General features: G+C 46.1%; 1 protein-coding gene across 1 annotated transcript in view; it reads left to right on the forward strand.

Annotated features, from left to right (window-relative positions):
* The first annotated feature begins 1,196 nt into the window (after positions 1–1,196).
* Myo3b (myosin IIIB) overlaps positions 1,197–17,102 on the forward strand; it is a 394,965-nt gene continuing 379,059 nt past the window's right edge. The window contains exons 1-2 of the mRNA XM_076569620.1: positions 1,197–1,489; positions 2,187–2,343. The gene's annotated coding sequence lies outside the window, so the exon portion shown is untranslated. The remainder of the gene's footprint in view (positions 1,490–2,186; positions 2,344–17,102) is intronic.

Here is a 17,102-nt window from a genome sequence, read left to right on the forward strand (position 1 = left end):
AGTGAGTACTAAGCATGTAAAATTATTTGCCATCTAACTAGATCCCTGGGCAAGAGAGTTGGTTAAGTTCTTTCTCTTCCTCCCTCTTTCTGTCTCTGTCTCTGTCTCTGTCTCTGTCTCTGTCTCTGTCTCTCTCTGTCTCTCTCTGTCTCTCTCTGTCTCTGTCTCTCTCTCTCTCTCTCTCTCTCTCTCTCTCTGTGTGTGTGTGTGTGTGTGTGTGTGTGTGTGTGTGTGTGTGTGTGTGTTAGTGGGGAAGAGTGAGACGTTGGGGATCGAACCCAGGGCCTTGTGGTTGCTAGGCAGGTACTTTTCATGACACTAACATTCCCATCCCTTTTCTATTGGATCTTGTTGAGACAGGATCTTGCTATGAGGCTCAGGCTAGCAAGGAACCCACTACATAGCCCAGGCTAGTCTCAAATTTCTCATCCTTTGGCTTCTGTCTCATAAATGCTGGGACGATAGATGTGTCCCCTAGTGGCTCAGCCCCTCCATGTGCCTTCTGCTGCTGTGGGACTCGGGAATTTCAAAGTTTCTCTTCTCCAAGGCTGTTTGTGACCTTCCTGCCTGTAAGTAGTGTGCTGGGACCCTGGGTGCACAAATTCTTCTTTGGGGGCTCAGACGAGATAACGCAGAGTTTTTCTCTGTAGCCCAAAGTTTTGGCCTGCAATCAGTCCCACGACATATCTCACGTGGTGGGAAGGCGAGGAAAGGAAGGCGGTCTTATCTCTTTTCTGGGGACCCATCCCTCCTCCCCCACTTCCTCAATACCGAGGGACAACAAGCTTATGGAAGGTCACATGGGTTGCTAGGGTGGTGATGGTGAGATCACTAGGTTAGGACAGTGGAGGAGAAGAGAGGCCGGTGGGTCTCATTCTTATTATAATCGCTCCTCTAGCATGGCATTACGTCATTATGCTTGGCTACAGAGCTGGCCAAGTCTGCCTTTACTTGTCTGTCAATTCCCAGAAGAAATGAGGTGAGCAAGAGCAGTCTCCATGCCATGAAGTCAGGAAGGTTTTTAAAAGATAATGCTTTTTAGTCTTTGAAAGTTACGTACCGTTATACAATGTATGTTTACCACGTCCATCAACTGCTACCTCCCTCTCATATGTCCCCCATCTCTCTTCCAGCGCCACGGCCCCTTTCTTTGTTGTTATAAATAACTCCCTGGGTCCCATTAATGCTGCCCTTATGCACATGGCCGCGTGGCCATCAGAGTGACCGTGCCTCCCTCAGCAGCCACCAACTGCCATCAGCTCCTTTGATAGCCGTGGGGTCTCAGGTCTTCTTCCTCCAGCCATGCTGGAATTTCGACTGGCTTGATCTTGGGCCGGTAACCACTGCTGCTGTGAGTTGATGTGGATGATAACCATGTCTTGTGCAGACATCAGCATTTCCCAGCTCTCCTCCCCGTCTGCCGGCTCTTCCAATTCTTTTCCCGTCCTCTTGTGCCAAGTTCCCTGAGACTTGGAAGTGGTTGATATAGGTGAGCACTGAGAGTTATTTCTATTTAGTACTTTGACCGGTTATGAGTCTCTATGTTAACCACTACTCACTTAAAAAGGAAGCTTTCTGTCCAACGTTGAGAGCAGCCCAAATCCATGGGTATAAATGTGTGTATTTAGAACGCAGTCTGAGAGCATGGCCATTTAGCATAACAGTGGTAAGGTCTGCCCTCAGGACTGTGGTCTGCCTAGCTACAGGCTTTTGGCCAGGTTTATAATCCCGGGCGCAGAATCCCTTCTGTGGCTCAGGCCTCATGTTTAATCAGAAGGCGATTGGTTACCCCCATAACCTTCACACCACCCTTGCACCAGTGGGTATATCTTGTTAGCAGGCCAGTGTTGAGGCATGCAGGGACCAGCACTGGGTCAGACCATAAAAATTCAGTTAGAGGGGGAAGTAAAACCAGTAATGTGGAATAAGGGGGGGGGGGGCTTTACTTGGGGCTAAAGGTTTAAGTGGTGTCAGAGGAATTGTGGAGATGATGAGGTAGAGGTTGGGTTAATCAAATCTAAGGAAATATGAAAAGACACTTTATGGAAGAAATCCACTAGTTGGTAAAATAATTAAAATATGTAAACAACAGCCGAACTACCCATGAGTGGCCGAGAACCTGCTGGTTGCTTGGTCCTTGAGGCTGGGTGTCTCAACAGTTTACATCTGATTCTAAAATCCTGAAGGATGCTTGGAGAGCTGCTGATTCTTAGTGATAGAGGCCTGATGTCAGTGAAGGAATCATCATCATCATCATCAGCAGCAGCAGCAGCAGCAGCAATCCGGTAGATCAGCTCCTCAGCAGAAGGGAAGGCCAAGCAGGCAAGAGACAATCTTCCTTCTGTGAGTGTCCTTTAAAAAAACCATCTGGGCTGCTATGGGGAGCTGCCACCCACATTTGGGGCGGGTCTTCCCACGTCAGTTAAGGGGAACAGGACAGTCCCATAGTGAAGGTTCCCCATGCCAGCATTTCTAATTTGTGCTTAGATGACATTTAACCAATCATCCAACTGGGTATCACTGAAGACTTTGCTCTGCCCTTTTGACTGGAATGAAACACACTGATTGTCCACTGATGCAAAAGCCACCGTGGTTTTGTGGGGACAAGTCCTTGCCTGTGGGCATTTCTCTGACTTATTACTCACTAGTGCTTCCCAGCCAAAAACTCTTGCCCTGAACATTTGAACGCCCCCAGTCTATTTTCCCACAGCTCTGGTCATGGGCTTGGCCAGAATCTTTCGACAGATCGCGAATAGGCATCTTCTTTGTCTTTTTGCCAAATACACTTTTATGTAAAAAAGACAGATGCTATGAGAAGGTAATCCCAGACCGAGGAAAAGGGAATACACAGATACATCAACTGTGGCGCTAAAATTCCACAATAGACGTGATTCTGGTGTTCCTAACCCTTTATTTTGAAACCGGAAAACAATGATGCCTTTTCCAGTTCTCTCCCGCCTCCCCTGGCCCTCTCTTTCTTCCTTTTACTGTTAGTAGATCCGATGTCATGTTCAGTGGCCTTGTGCCAATGGGCAAGAGGTTACCGCAGGCTCAGGTGCATCTAGGACAGTGTACTGAAGAGCCATAGAACGGGGGTCCTTAAACAGGTGTCGACCGAGCGGCCATCAGTGGGGAAGGAGCCCTTGAGATGATGTAAGGACACCCCACCGACTTGTCCCCAACCATGTTACTCTCCTCTCTGTTTCTTCCATCTTCTTTTTCCCTCCAACAGTGAACTTTGCATCCTAGAATGTTAACTGTGTGGACATTCATTGAGAAGGTTCTGGAAGGATGTGTTCCTTGCTCTCCACACCACTCTGTTTTAACTGCAGTGAGGAGACTACACAGGAGTTTTTCCTCCTTCATCAATGTCAATACTTTTGAATTTTTTAAAGTGAATACATATTTCATACATATATGTATATATAATTCTTAAAAATGGAAACAAAAACGTGGTCTTAGTCATCTTACAGGGAAAGGTACAAGCTCGTGCAGTGTGGACTGAATTCCCTGGGGGATGGAGGCTTGTTCTCTGTGGTTTGTCAGGACAGTGGCACAGACAAGGAGGGATTTTCTATGTGCTTCTGGAGCGAGCAGTTAATCAGACAAGGTTCTGTGTGGAAGGGAAGGCAATTCTGAAGGAGACAATGTCCCATTTTCCAAATGACTTCCATTAAAATTCATTCCACTTGACATTAAATAAAACGTTATAACTAAAAGGATACGATTTAGACCGGACCTAATATATATGTCTCTTGTTTTAAGCTCTAAGAATCTTTTATTAGAAATAACGTTAAGAAGAAAGGTCCAGAAGTGGTTGTCTCCACACAAAAATAAATCTGATTTTTTTTTTTTAAAAGCAAACGTGTATTCTGTGGGAATACTAAATATTAACATCTGGTCTCGTGTTAAACGCGTCTGTAACAGCCAGTGTGGAGTGTACGGAAAGTTCCCTTCTCTCTGACACCCTGTTTCTTTCTAGGAGAAAGGCTAATGGATCTCTCTGGAGGTGGTGGCTGCCTGTGGAGAGTGGGGGTGGGGGCGGGGGGTGATGGGATGGGGATTGTGGGGGGGTGGGTAGGGTGACCTCCTTGTCTCCCCACTCCACACAATCTTGGTGTTCAGCCAGGCGAAGCAGAGGGGCCAGCGGTGAGGCAGCCAGTCACCGGCGAGTTAGCCAGCTAGTAAAACGCTGGGCTGCTTCTAGCAGGAAGAGTCAAGTCAGCTGTGGCTCCCCTGGATAAAGGAGTTTCCCGAAATTCTCTCCGTGGCTCGGCACTCTGCGACATTAGTGACGAGAATCCACATCCATACACTTTCCCCAAATCTCTTGTCTAGCTGTCAAGTCTATTATAGCCCGCTGATGTCCGTAGAGGATTTTTTGCTGAATGAATCTTCTCTTCTTCTTTTATTTTATTCTGGATAAGAAATCATCAGTAGTTAAGGGCTGCAGTAGTGACGGTTGCTTGAGGGGCCGAGGCATGGCTTTTGCTTACAGAGTAGTGACTTGACTCACTGGACAGCTTGAGAATAATCTCGGGAGGGAGTAACCTTTATTTTGGTCCAGTGAAAGGACTTTTTTTTTTTTTTTTTTTTTTTTTTTTTTTTTTAAGAGAAGCTCTTAAATGGATTTTTGAAAAATGTTAAAATAAATAGTTCAAAAGTCTGAAATTTCCAACTCGGGAACTCCTCAAACAGCTGATGCACCAGCTAGAACATGCCCTCAAGTGTGAGCAGTCTGCTGACTTCTCTACGTATGTACGCTGCTCCATCTATGATCCTGTTACCGTTCCTGGAACAGCACTGTTTGTGGATGGCTTGCCCCGTGGAGACAGTGGGTTAATAGTGATGGGTGACCCTGTGTGTCCCTGCTTCCGTCCCTGTGTGCCCATGGTGCTCACATCAGCCTCTTGGGCTCATTTGAGGAACTAGAGCCCCAGACAGCGAATTCAGAAATGGCTGACCTTTGGATGCTTTGGGGGCCACTGTTACCTCTCCAGCCTTCCTTCCTACTTGGTCCTTCCTTCATCTCATTCAATATAGATTTGATAAAACGGGTAAGGAGTAAGTGAGGTCTGTACTGCCCCCCGTGCAGAGATTGCATGCCGGTGTTGATGACGGCCATTTGTTTATTAGACGGTTGGCTGCATATTAGATTGTCTCTGCAGTCTGCTGGCCACCTTGATTGGATACTAGCAGGAACTTATTTCTTAATGTAATTTTATGCTTAATTTATAGATTTGATGCCTATGCTTTCTATCATTATTTCTGCTAGCTGTGAAAACTCTATTAATGCTTTAATTGTGATTTTTTTCTTTGTTTTTTCTAGCCTAAGGCTATCTGATGGGTAGACAGAGTTTTGTAGATTAAATAAGTAGATGTGGTTCAGTCACAGAGAAAAAGAAAATGAGAGAAAGAAAACTGTGTTTTGGGGGGTGGTTATAATCAGCTTCCTAATTTAAACAAAGATCCATGCACAGCATGGAGCTTTGGGCTCTAGACTGTACCATCGCTTTTGGAAATGATGGAGTCTTATCCCTCTAGCTTCCACTATGCTGACCTTGGACATCGGAGACTTTTCACCCTCATGTGAAAAAAGGAGTGAAATAGTTCAGAAACCCGAAGGCATGTAGACGCTGCTCTTGCCGCTTCTCAACCAGTTATAGGAACCCGGGCAAGTGATCGGCCTTCTCTGGGCGTCCGTTTCGATAGCCCTAGGAGCGTCAGTGATGCTATCTATTTTCCCCGCCTTTCCGAGATCTTCATAAGAAATGGCAAAAAGGCTGCAAAGCTGTTTGCTAAACTGTAGGGCAAAGAGAAGGAACAGGCCTTATGGTGGCACTCCCCTGTTCACATGCTGCGCACATGTTATATTGACCTTTATGTGTCTACATATGTTGAGACAGGATCTCACTATGTGGTCCTAGCTGGTCTGGAGCTCTCTACATAGCTCAGGCTATCACTGAACTTTCAGATATCAGTCTGCCTCTGTCTGCTGAGTGGTGAGATTAGAGGCATGTGCAACCATGTGCTGCCCTGACTATTGGGATTATATCGCCAGCAATCCACGGAGCCTGCTTAATGATCAAAGGAATTTATTTGGGGATTAACTCACAAGACAGAAAGGAATTTGTTGCAGGATCCTGGAAGGGTGAGGCACAGTCCAACCCTGTTCTCTGGCAAGCTCTGCTCTGGTTCGTCCCAGCATACAAAACCGCGAGGTAGTGAAGGGAGAGCCATGTACATGCATCCCAGGTCTTAAAAAAATTGCTTCATACAATATATTCTGATCATGCTTTCCTCTTGCTCTGATCCCTCCCAGATCCTCCCTACCTCCCCACCTACTCAATTCCTTGACTTTTTTCTTTAAAACAAAAACAAGTAAAAAACAAAAAACACACACAACTCCCACCTCAAACAAACAAACAAACAACAAACAAAACCACAGAAACCAAAATATACAAGCAAAAGACCAATAAGAAAAAAAATGCCCAAACAAAGCAAAATGAGATAAAATGTCTACAAAAATACCATTGTTTGTTCTGTGTTGCCCTTTGAATTCATGATACTTGGTCAAGATTTTCGATGGATATTAAACTTTTGAAGCAAAGCACACTGAAGGGTAGGGGTCAAAACTAAAGCTTTTGTTCTGGCTGAAACAGGGAAAAGCAATATGGGAACATGGAACACAATCTCCCTTAACACTTAGGGTCAGAATTGTGGCTATCAACACTCTGGACAGTGGGAGAACATGCCCGCCCTGGCCCCTGACCACCTGTAGGTGCATCTGAATGGACCCGACTAAGGTTCCCGTGACCACAGCCTGTAAAGCAGTTCTCCAGGGCAGTCTGCAGGATGCGGCATGTGTGTGGCTAAGGAAGAGTGGAGGGGTCACTGCTCTGGCTGCACACATGGCACATCTCTGCTCACCTACCTTCGCTGTTTCAGTGACTGTTCATGTTGAGATTGCAAGCCATCCTGGCATCTTTATAAAGAGAATAGTACCAAGGGCCCAGGATGGGGAGAGAGCCTTAGCCAGAGTGGGGGCAGAAGCTGGAGGTCATGGCTGCTACCCTACTTAATCTAGAAGAGAATGGGGAGAGGAATAGAGAGGTGGCCTGCTGTCTGCTTTGTGGGCCTGTAGTACTAGTTCAGCTCTGGTGCACTCAGCTGACTGGGACCCGAGTTACCATGTTAACCTTGCTCCGAGTGACTTCCAGTGGTATGGTGCGGTCAGCTACAAACGGTGAGCTGTACATCTCCCTCAGCTACACACGGTGAGCTGTACGTCTCCCTCAGTTACACACGGTGAGCTGTACGTCTCCCTCAGCTACAAACGGTGAGCTGTACATCTCCCTCAGCTACACACGGTGAGCTGTACATCTCCCTCGCAGGACTGCTTTCAATGTGTCACAGAGGTTGTGCTGCGTCGTGTTTCATTTTCACTGGGTTCCAGGAGATGTTTTCTTTCTTGATTTCTTCTTTGACCCATTCATCATTCAGCGATGAGTGAATCTCCACGGGTTTGTGTGTTTTACCAGAGATTTGTTTGCCGTAAATTTAGACTTTAAAGGCATTGTGTTCAGTTAGGACAAACGAAGTGATTTCAGTCTTCTGAATTGTTAAAGCTTTGTTTTGTGACCCAGGATGTGATCTGTTGTAGACAAGCTTTCATGTACTGCCAAGTAGAATGTACACTCTTTGGTGTTTGGGTAGAATATTCTGTTGATATTTACTAAGTCCATTTGATGTGTGATGTCATTTAATTCTGATGTTTCTCTGTTTATTTTTGGCCCTGTTTATTGAAAAAAGTGGGGTAGCAAAATCACCCATTCTTAATGGGCTGGTGTTAGTCTGTGTCTTTAAAACCAGTAGTAGTACATTTAGATATTTAAAAAGATTTATTCAGGGCACTGGAGAGGTGGCTCACTTGTTGAGAGCACTGGCTGCTCTTCTAGAAGACACAGGTTCAGTTCCCAGGACCTACATGGCAGCTCACAATTGTCTTTAACTCCATGTCCAGGGGATCTAACATCTTCACACAGGCAAAACACCAATATACATAAAATAAAAATAAATCACTTTAAATTTAAAAAAAAGATTAATTTATTTTTATTTTATGTGATTGGGTGTTTTGCCTGCATGTATTTTTGTGTACCACTTGCATGCAGTGCTTACAGAAACCAGAAGAGGGCATCAGATCCCCTGGAACCAGAGTCACAGAGGTAGCAGTCCATGTGCATGCTGGGAACCAAAGCCAGGTCCTCTGGAAGAGCAACCAGTGCTCTTAATCACTGAGACATCTTTCCAGCCCGTATTGATTCAGGAATATTGGTTCAGTGTATTCCCTAGGGCAGTTACTAAAAACTCTATATGAACAGCTACAACAAGAACACAAAGTAAAGAAATTTAAGAAAAATAATGAAAAACGTGAAAATCCAAAAGGAGGTAGGAAAAGAAAACTAACTCCAGGTAATATTAACAAAAAAATTTAGATCTTCCAATGGATTAAACAAAAAGTTCTAACCCAGAACAATAATAACGACAAAACAGAACAAAAGAAAACAAAACAAACCCTAGCTGGACCAACGGAAACTTACCAGTGATTATGAAGGGTTGAGTGGCTGGTGGCATGTACTGTCTCTGAGACACTCAGTTTTTGTCATGACATGAAGGTGGGAAAAGAGTGTTCCTTTCCTATGTCCCAGAGTAGATTATCACACAAGCTGGCTCAGGACAGCATGTGCTCACAGTCTTGGAGTTCTATATGTTAGGAACCTGGCATGGCTTAGCTATGTTTTCTACCTTTGGGTCTCACAGGTTGCATTTGGGACATTGTCTGGGATTGTGACCTAACCAAAAATTCAACAGAAAAAAAATGTAAATTTTCTGGCTGAATTCATTTCTTTGAGGCATTGGTTTCTTTACTTTTTAAATTATTTGAATTTCATACATCCAAACAATGTATTTTGGTCATATCCACTCCCCACTCCTCCTCTTAACTCCTCTGAGATCCACCTGCCATCCCTCCCAACCCCAACTCTGTGGTTTTTTGTTTTTTTTAATCACCCACTGAGTTAAATTTGTGCTGTCCATATATTTATGGGTGTGGTGCCATCCACTGGAGTGGTCGACCAGGGTCCACACCCTTAGAGAAACTGATTATGGTAGTTTGAATATAACTATAACCCCCATAACCTCATAGGAAGAGGCACTATTAGGAGGTGTGGCCTTGTTGGAGGAAGTGCGTCACTGTGGGGGTGGGCTTTGAGGTCTCTTTTGCTCAAGCTTCCCTCAGTGTGGCTGTCAGTTGACTTCCTGCTGCCTGCAACATGCAGAACTCTCAGCTACTCCAGCACCATGTCTGCCATGCTCCCTGTCATGATGATAATGGACTGAACCTCTGAAACAGTAAGCAAGCCACCCCAATTATATGTTTTCTTTATAAGGGATGCCATGGTCATGGTGTCTCTTCACAGCAATGAAACCCTAACTAAGATATTGTCCCTTCCCCAGAAGCCATCAACTGTTAGTGATTCCTCAGCTAGGAGTAAGCTCATATGCCCTCCCTCTCCAGAAGCATTGATTTCTTATGGACAGACATTTGTTATCCTAGATGAAACAGACCAGTTCCTCAAAAAACTGGGGATGACTAAAACTAATCCAAGGTTAATCAGAGAAACAGAATAGTCTTGTAACTGTCAAAGTAGGCACTGGAGAGGTGGCTCAGTGGTTAAGACCATTGGTTGCTCTTCCAGAGGAGCCGGGTTTGATTCCCAGCACCCACATGGTGGCTCACAACTGTCCTTCACTCCAGTTCTGGGGAATCCAATTCTTTCTTCTGGCCTCCTCAGGCACCAGGCATCCACCATGATTTATAGACATACACTCAGAGAAAACAGGAATGCACATGAAAATAATGATAACAAATGTCAAAAGGAATAGAAACCAAAATAAAAATTCTTCCAAAACTTTTATTTCATTAAACACATCGAATATTAGAGAAACCAATCCTATACAGGGTCTTTCAGAAAACAGAAATGAAACTCATTTTATGAGGCCAGCTTTACCTAGGAACCCAAACTGGACAAAGATATCATAAAAAAAAAAAAATCCTACAGACAATGTTCTCATGTCCATGAACACAGAATTCCCAGCAGAAGACCCAGCATGTCCCATCAGGCAGTCTTCTAGCTGGCAGCATGGGGAACTTGGGAATGTAGCAGGACTCGTTCAGTGTGTGAAGCTCAGCTGCTGTATTCTGCCTGGTGAACGGCCCAAAGAAGAGCACCTGGCCATCTGTCAATGCAGAAGAATTGCTTGGAAAAAACTCCACAATATCCATTCATAATTAAAACAAAACAGACAGAAAACTAGAAATAGAAGGGAAATTCCCTGACAAAGACATCGGCAGCAACCTTGGGTAACACCAGCAGACTCCTCATGTTGCAGGTCACTTTACACGGGACGGCTGCTTTTTTTGTTGCTGTGGCTGTTCTACCATGTCCCGGCGACAACGTTCCAAGGCACACTATTCCCCAAACTGCGCTTAATCATCCCTGACCCAGAGACCAGCAGTTGTTTCGAGGACAAGTGAGCTTGGGTTCTTGGGACACATGGCCCTGGCAGGGTCTATCTCCACGACATCGGGCGGAAGTGAGTCTGTGAAAGGCACATCACGCTGGTGGAGCACAGGTTTGCTGAACAAGGATCCAGGCTCTGATAAGGCTGTGCAGCCGGAAGCTGGCGGAGAACTGGAGCTTGGAAACCTCTTGGGAAAGAAAGCAGCAGGAACCTGAAATGAGATTTCTGACAGCCAGGAAGCTGGCAAGTGGATCCAGGCTGAGAACTACGACCATCAGCACTGGGCAACAAAGCACCAAGGAATGAGTGGCTAAGGAGGCCAGGAAGGCTTTCGTATTTATATTTTTAGTGAGGGGACTCAGAAATAAAGGCTTTGGTTTAATCAGCATTACAGCCTGCTGGAGCTATAAAGAAACGTTTCATGAAGATTATTCTCTCCTGCAGATGGCAGTAGTTGAAGCTGTGGACAGAGGTTTTGTTTTTTGAAATTACTCCTATCGACTTGACATCCTCCCCCCCCCCCCCCTCATTTCTTCCTAACGATCTGGAACTTCTGGTTTCCCGAAACTCATATCCAAATCAGTTCAAAAAGAGAAAACTCGAAAGTTCAGCAATGAGGCGAACAGGGAGTGTAGTGCTGGGATCGCCCATGTCCACGGCCCATTCAGTTACTGGTATATGGTGTCGATTTCCTTGTCTCCCCCAAATTGCTAGTAAAAGCATCATTGTGCCAGGTGGTGGTGGTGGTGGCGGCGGCGGCGGCGGCGGCGGCGGCGGCGGCGGCGGCGGCGGCGGCGGCGGCGGCGCACGCCTTTAATCCCAGCACTCGGGAGGCAGAGGCAGGTGGATCTCTGTGAGTTCGAGGCCAGCCTGGGCTACCAAGTGAGTTCCAGGAAAGGCGCAAAGCTACACAGAGAAACCCTGTCTCAAAAAAACAAACAAACAAACAAACAAGCAAACAAAAGCATCATTGTAATCCCTCAAAGGATGTGTGGTCTAAAGCTAAGCCTAATCGCGGTGCTGAGGTGGGGCTTCTCTCTCACGGTGTCCTAAGCAAAGTGGAGAGTTCAGTTAAGAAGAAGTAGTGCCGGGGAAGTCTGAAATATGCTAGCTCTTTCCGGAAAGATCACTCAGGTTCCCCAGAAACAGCAGAGGGCCCCCCAGTTCTGACTGGAGAGTTACAGCCTTCAACACAGCATTCTTTGGGAAGAACCGTTGTTTGGGTAGCAATCACCTGGGTTCAGATGCACACGTGACGCTGTGAGGTAGTAACTATGGTGGGCACTAGTCTCAAGAAGTCTGAGTTCAAGGTCAGTGCGTGACCTTGAGAAACTTAGTTCAGGTCCTCAGGTATAAAACAAGACAACAGTCACATCCACTTTTGAGAGGACTGAACGGATCACACCTGTTTGCATGTGTCCATCATCTGGAAGTGTACTTGGCTTTTAACAAGCGTCACGTAAGTGTTTGCTGTCCTTACCCACTGCCCAGGTTCTGGGGAAACTATTCTGCCTTTCAGTGTCCCCAGCTGTGAGGTTGGAAACATTGGGCTGTATTTCTCCAGATGTGGTCTGGAGAGCCCTAGTGTCAAAATGGTATCAGGGATACTTTAGACAAAAATCTCTTAGAGTGGAGTCTGGGTTAATTATTATTGTTGTTTTTGTTATTATATTTTTTGGTTATATTGCCCAGACTAGTCTTATCCTCCGTGGCTAAGGTGATCCCCCTTGTCTCAGCTCCTGAATGACTGGGACTACTAGTGTGCCACTCTACCTGGCTCAGAGCAGGGCCTGGAGAAGGGCTTTTAAAACGTTTTCAAAGTGCTTCTGATGTGTGTTTAACAAGAGCAGGACCCACGAGTGTGAGTGACAGCTGGGGAAGAGAGAAGTGGTGTGAGAGACCACATTACTCTCTGTGACTCTGGACTCCCTTCCTCTCTCTGAGCTGGCATGGGAGCCCTCATCCCTGGTTGAACTGTCTTCTTCACACAGGTCCCCAGGCTGCTCACGGAATTCCAGGACAAAAGTGTGGTCTCATGAAGACCTGCTGAATGGTTGTGACAGTCAACATAAAAAAGTCAGCAAGAACCACCCCATCTTGTGCTCTGGTTGACGTTATGTCTATCCCATGGTCACTCCTACCGTAGTGTAGCACAGGGATGTATCTGCACCTCCCTTTCAGCCTGGACTTCCCAACTTCAGGGTACACACATTATTATCTAAGCATTCCTCTCCTCCTTCCTCTGGTCCTTCCACTTGGCTCAATGATCTGCGTGAAGTGGTCCTTTAACACAAGTCGGTGGAAGGAATCCACAGAAGAACCTCTCCCAGCTGCCTCCCTGGATGTTTATAACGGAACCTAGACAGGAAATGAAATAATCAGAAACAAAGGCGGCGGCGGCGGCGGCGGCAGCGGGAAAACCTGTCTCCACCACAAAGGCCTTTGCAGTGTTAATATGGTGGAAGATACAAATCTTAATTAGTGTCTGGAAAAAGTGATGGTGTATCAAGGTTCTCCAAATGTCAGCTGGTGGGTGCTCAGTCCATTCATTCCTAGCTGCAAACCAAGACCCGGTGCTCCCGAAGCCAATACTGCTAATTAAAGGTGTAATGACAATCAGCCAGCTCACTGTTAATTGATTCTTAATACTCCAATTACTTGTTTTTATGCCAGTTGGATTCAATCAGAAGGGGTCAGAAAAGTCCTCCAAAGCTTACAATTTTAAAATGATTCACATATATTAACATGCACATGCGTCATTGCCCCAGTCCAAGCAGAAGCAGCTCATTCATACATACCTCACTTACTCATTAAAGCTTTTGAAAAGTGAAGTCAATGCATATAAATATTTCATCAATGAGAGAAAAATGATATTGTACCTTAGACCTTGGCTCCCTGATCGGTGTCTTTATCCTTTGATGGAAAACGACTCTGAAGTTTTGTAATTTCAGTTGGTCATATAACTCATTCTCCAGCATCTTATTTTTCCCTTTTTGTCTTTGACAAGATGTGTGTGTGTGTGTGTGTGTGTGTGTGTGTGCGCGTGCGTGCGTGCGTGCGTGCGTGCGTGTGTGTGTGTGTGTGTGTGTGTGTGTTTTCTATTTATCATCTCTACAGGCTGGCTTCTGCGTCAGTCACTGTCAGGCCTTACCAGCAAGGTCAATGGCCTTTTTATGGTTCCCAGCCTTCTTCGAGCCTTTAATTCTACTTATAGCTCTTTGAAAATTTGCTCTCTTGGCTGGGATCCCTGCTAGGCGATTTGCTAGGAGTGTTTTCTAGAAGCCGATTAACATAGCCTGCCCAACAGCAAGCCTAGAGGCCTCGTGGGCAGAAGGAGGTAACACCACTTCAACAGAAGTGATGGGTTCTGGTGGATTAGCCATCCCACACGAGCACCCAGACCAAAGGGAAGAGGAAATCCCAGTCCAGTTCTGAGCCCTGGCGGGCTGTAAAGGAGTGGGTCAGGAGCAGGTGCCTGGGAGGGTGGTGTGCACACACGGGGTGGAGGGTGGTGTGCACACACATGGGGTACAGGTGGTGTACACATGGGGTACTGGGTGGTGTGCACACTGACCGGGTACAGGATGGTGTGCACACACGGGGTGGAGGGTGGTGTGCACACACATGGGGTACAGGTGGTGTACACATGGGGTACAGGGTGGTGTGCACACACGGGGTACAGGGTGGTGTGCACACCGACCGGGTACAGGATGGTGTGCACACACATGGGTACAGGGTGGTATGCACACACATGGGGTACAGGATGGTGTGCACACACATGGGGTACCGGGTGGTGTGCACACATGGGGTACTGGGTGGTGTGCACACATGGGGTACAGGGTGGTGTGCACACATGGGGTACAGTGTGGTGTGCACACATGGGGTATAGGGTGGTGAGCACACATGGGGTACTGGGTGGTGTGCACACAGGGTGGAGGGTGGTGTGCACTCAGGGTGGAGGGTGGTGTGCACACACAGGGTACAGGGTGGTGTGCACACACGGGGTACAGGGTGGTGTGCACACGTAGGTGGCAGATGCCCTGTTTGGTTAAGTCCGTATCCAGGCAAGGAGAGGACCTTCAGGAGAGCAGCCAGCCTGGGAAACAACAGGACAAGGAGAAAGCAGTCTGAGTGGCTGGAGCAAAGGCCTCTGTGTGGGGCTGACAGCGTGAATTAGACCCCCATGGTCTCCCCCAACTACTGCTGGGCTCTACATTTGACTTGCATATTAGATTTTTAAGTGCTTCAAACTTAGGGGGGAAGAAGTATAAAGTTTAACTGCAACACAAGAAGAGCCTAACCAGAAATTCTGTCCCTGGGCTTTTACCTACAAAACAGGAAAGCGTTCCCTCCTACACACGACATAGCTTTGTACAAGACTCGGGGCAGCCATCATAGTTCCTAATGGGAAGCAACGGAGGGTGAGCAAGCTACAGCAGATCTGCTTATAAAATGTGCTGAGTGAGACACTCACACACATACACTTTCACACACGCATAGACTCACACACATAGACTCACACATATACTCCCACACACACAGTCACACACATTCTCTCTCCTCTTTACACACACACACACACACACACACACACACACACACACACACACACGCAACAGTGAGAATCAATACCAAAATATACTAAATGAAAGAAATCTATTTCTTTTCCACTGTTTTATCAGGTTGCCATTTAAACTGCTGAAGTCTTTCGAACGTTTAAAGGTGTTGTCCAACAAACGCACCGATCTACTGTTCAACTATATTTTCTTCATTTACTTTAACAGTAACCAATCTCGTGTCAATACAGTAACAATCATAATGTAGTTGGTTAGTTACAGGCTGCTGTACCTTTAAATGTGCAGGCAGAGCGGGCGGGGCACTCACGTGCCTTCGAAATCTACAGTGGACTGGGAGCCAGGTGTCTTATGCTCACCCTTTCTCTCATCTTTATAACCATGGGCTCCAATTTACAGACTAAAAACTCAGGGAGTTTGCGTCTTTGGATCAGCTTCCCGCAGCCAGCAAGTGGCCAAAGCCAAGACTCAAGTAGTGGTCTCCCTCACTCCCCAAATAAGTTTCTCCACAGCGCCTCCTGGATAAGGGTCAACACTACATGCCAACCGTAGATTTGAAATGTGTGGTGGAGAGAATGATGACTACCAAATGCCTCTATCCTTTCTGTAAATATACCACCAGACATGGCAAACAGCGATGCTGGTGTGGTTAGGTGAAGGACAAGAGCGCTACTCTGGAGGGTTGACTGTCATCTCACGGTGTGAGGAAGAGGAGGGAGCCACAGTTAAAGGCGCGCCAGAGAACCTGCTGGCTTTGAGGATGGAGGGCCATGAGCTGAGGAAGGCTGGAATGTAGCAGGAATCTTAAAAAGTTCTTATTAATAAGATCAAACCTCAGCCAGGTATTGGGGTGAACCGGAAGATCAGAGAACCAGAACAAGCCACAGCTACCTCACCTTGCCTGATCCTCAGCTGGTCTTGTTTTCCCAGACCGGAGGCCTCTGAGTTCTCATCCAGAATGGGTCTCAGCTGAACTGCTGCTAGAAACCTGAAAGCTTAACCAGCTAAATGCTTAACCAGCCAAATGCCTCTAGTTTCTGGCTCTTACGCCTTATATACCTTTCTGCTTTCTACCACCACTCCCTGGGATTAAAGGTGTGAGTCACCATGCTTGACTGTATCCTTGAACACATGGATTTCTGCCTCTGGAATGCTAGGATTAAAGGCGTGAGCTACCACTGCCTATCCTCTGTGTTTAATATTGTGGCTGTTCTGTCTCTGACCCCAGATAAGTTTATTATGGTCCATAATATTTTGAGGAACACAATACCACCTCACTGGAAAGGCAGACAGATTCTCACCTGAACCTCCAGGAGGAACATGGCCCACTCAGATCCACTGCCCTTCAGACCCATATGGGAGTGAGTTGGCATTGTTTTAAGGTGTGAAATTTGTTTTGATGTGCAGCAGCAATAGAAACCAATGGAAGAGATCATCATTAACCGATCTAAAGCAAACTTCATTTTCTTTTTTGATAGCTGTGTCTTAATTGGGAGTCCTTATGGCCAGTGCCAAGTTAAGATAATATTTGTAGATGGGAGGAATGTGAGGGAAGTACATGATGTGCTTGTGTGAAAACGTCACAATGCAACCCATTGTTAGAAGGAGTACATGGTAGTTAATGTGTATTTGTACCACAAGAACCTTTAGCAGGGTAGGAGAAATCAAACTCTACGCAGATTTTTCTAGAGAAATGGCACTAACAAGGTCGGTTATATTAAAATTCATAGACTAACCAAATAATTGGATAATTTATTGCTCTCTCTACCACAGTGGACATTATCTGATTTGTCATCTTAAGCCACAAAATTTATTACACATATTCATCATTCAATAGCCACCATTATTCATTTTCCCTTTATGGTTATTTTGATTCACAACGTGTCACATGACCACGCAGACACCATCATTTTAGTGAGCAAGCGTATATGCAGGTAGACAAAG

Source organism: Peromyscus maniculatus, chromosome 4 (assembly GCF_049852395.1).
Source record: "Peromyscus maniculatus bairdii isolate BWxNUB_F1_BW_parent chromosome 4, HU_Pman_BW_mat_3.1, whole genome shotgun sequence".
Taxonomy (NCBI): Eukaryota; Metazoa; Chordata; class Mammalia; order Rodentia; family Cricetidae; genus Peromyscus; species Peromyscus maniculatus.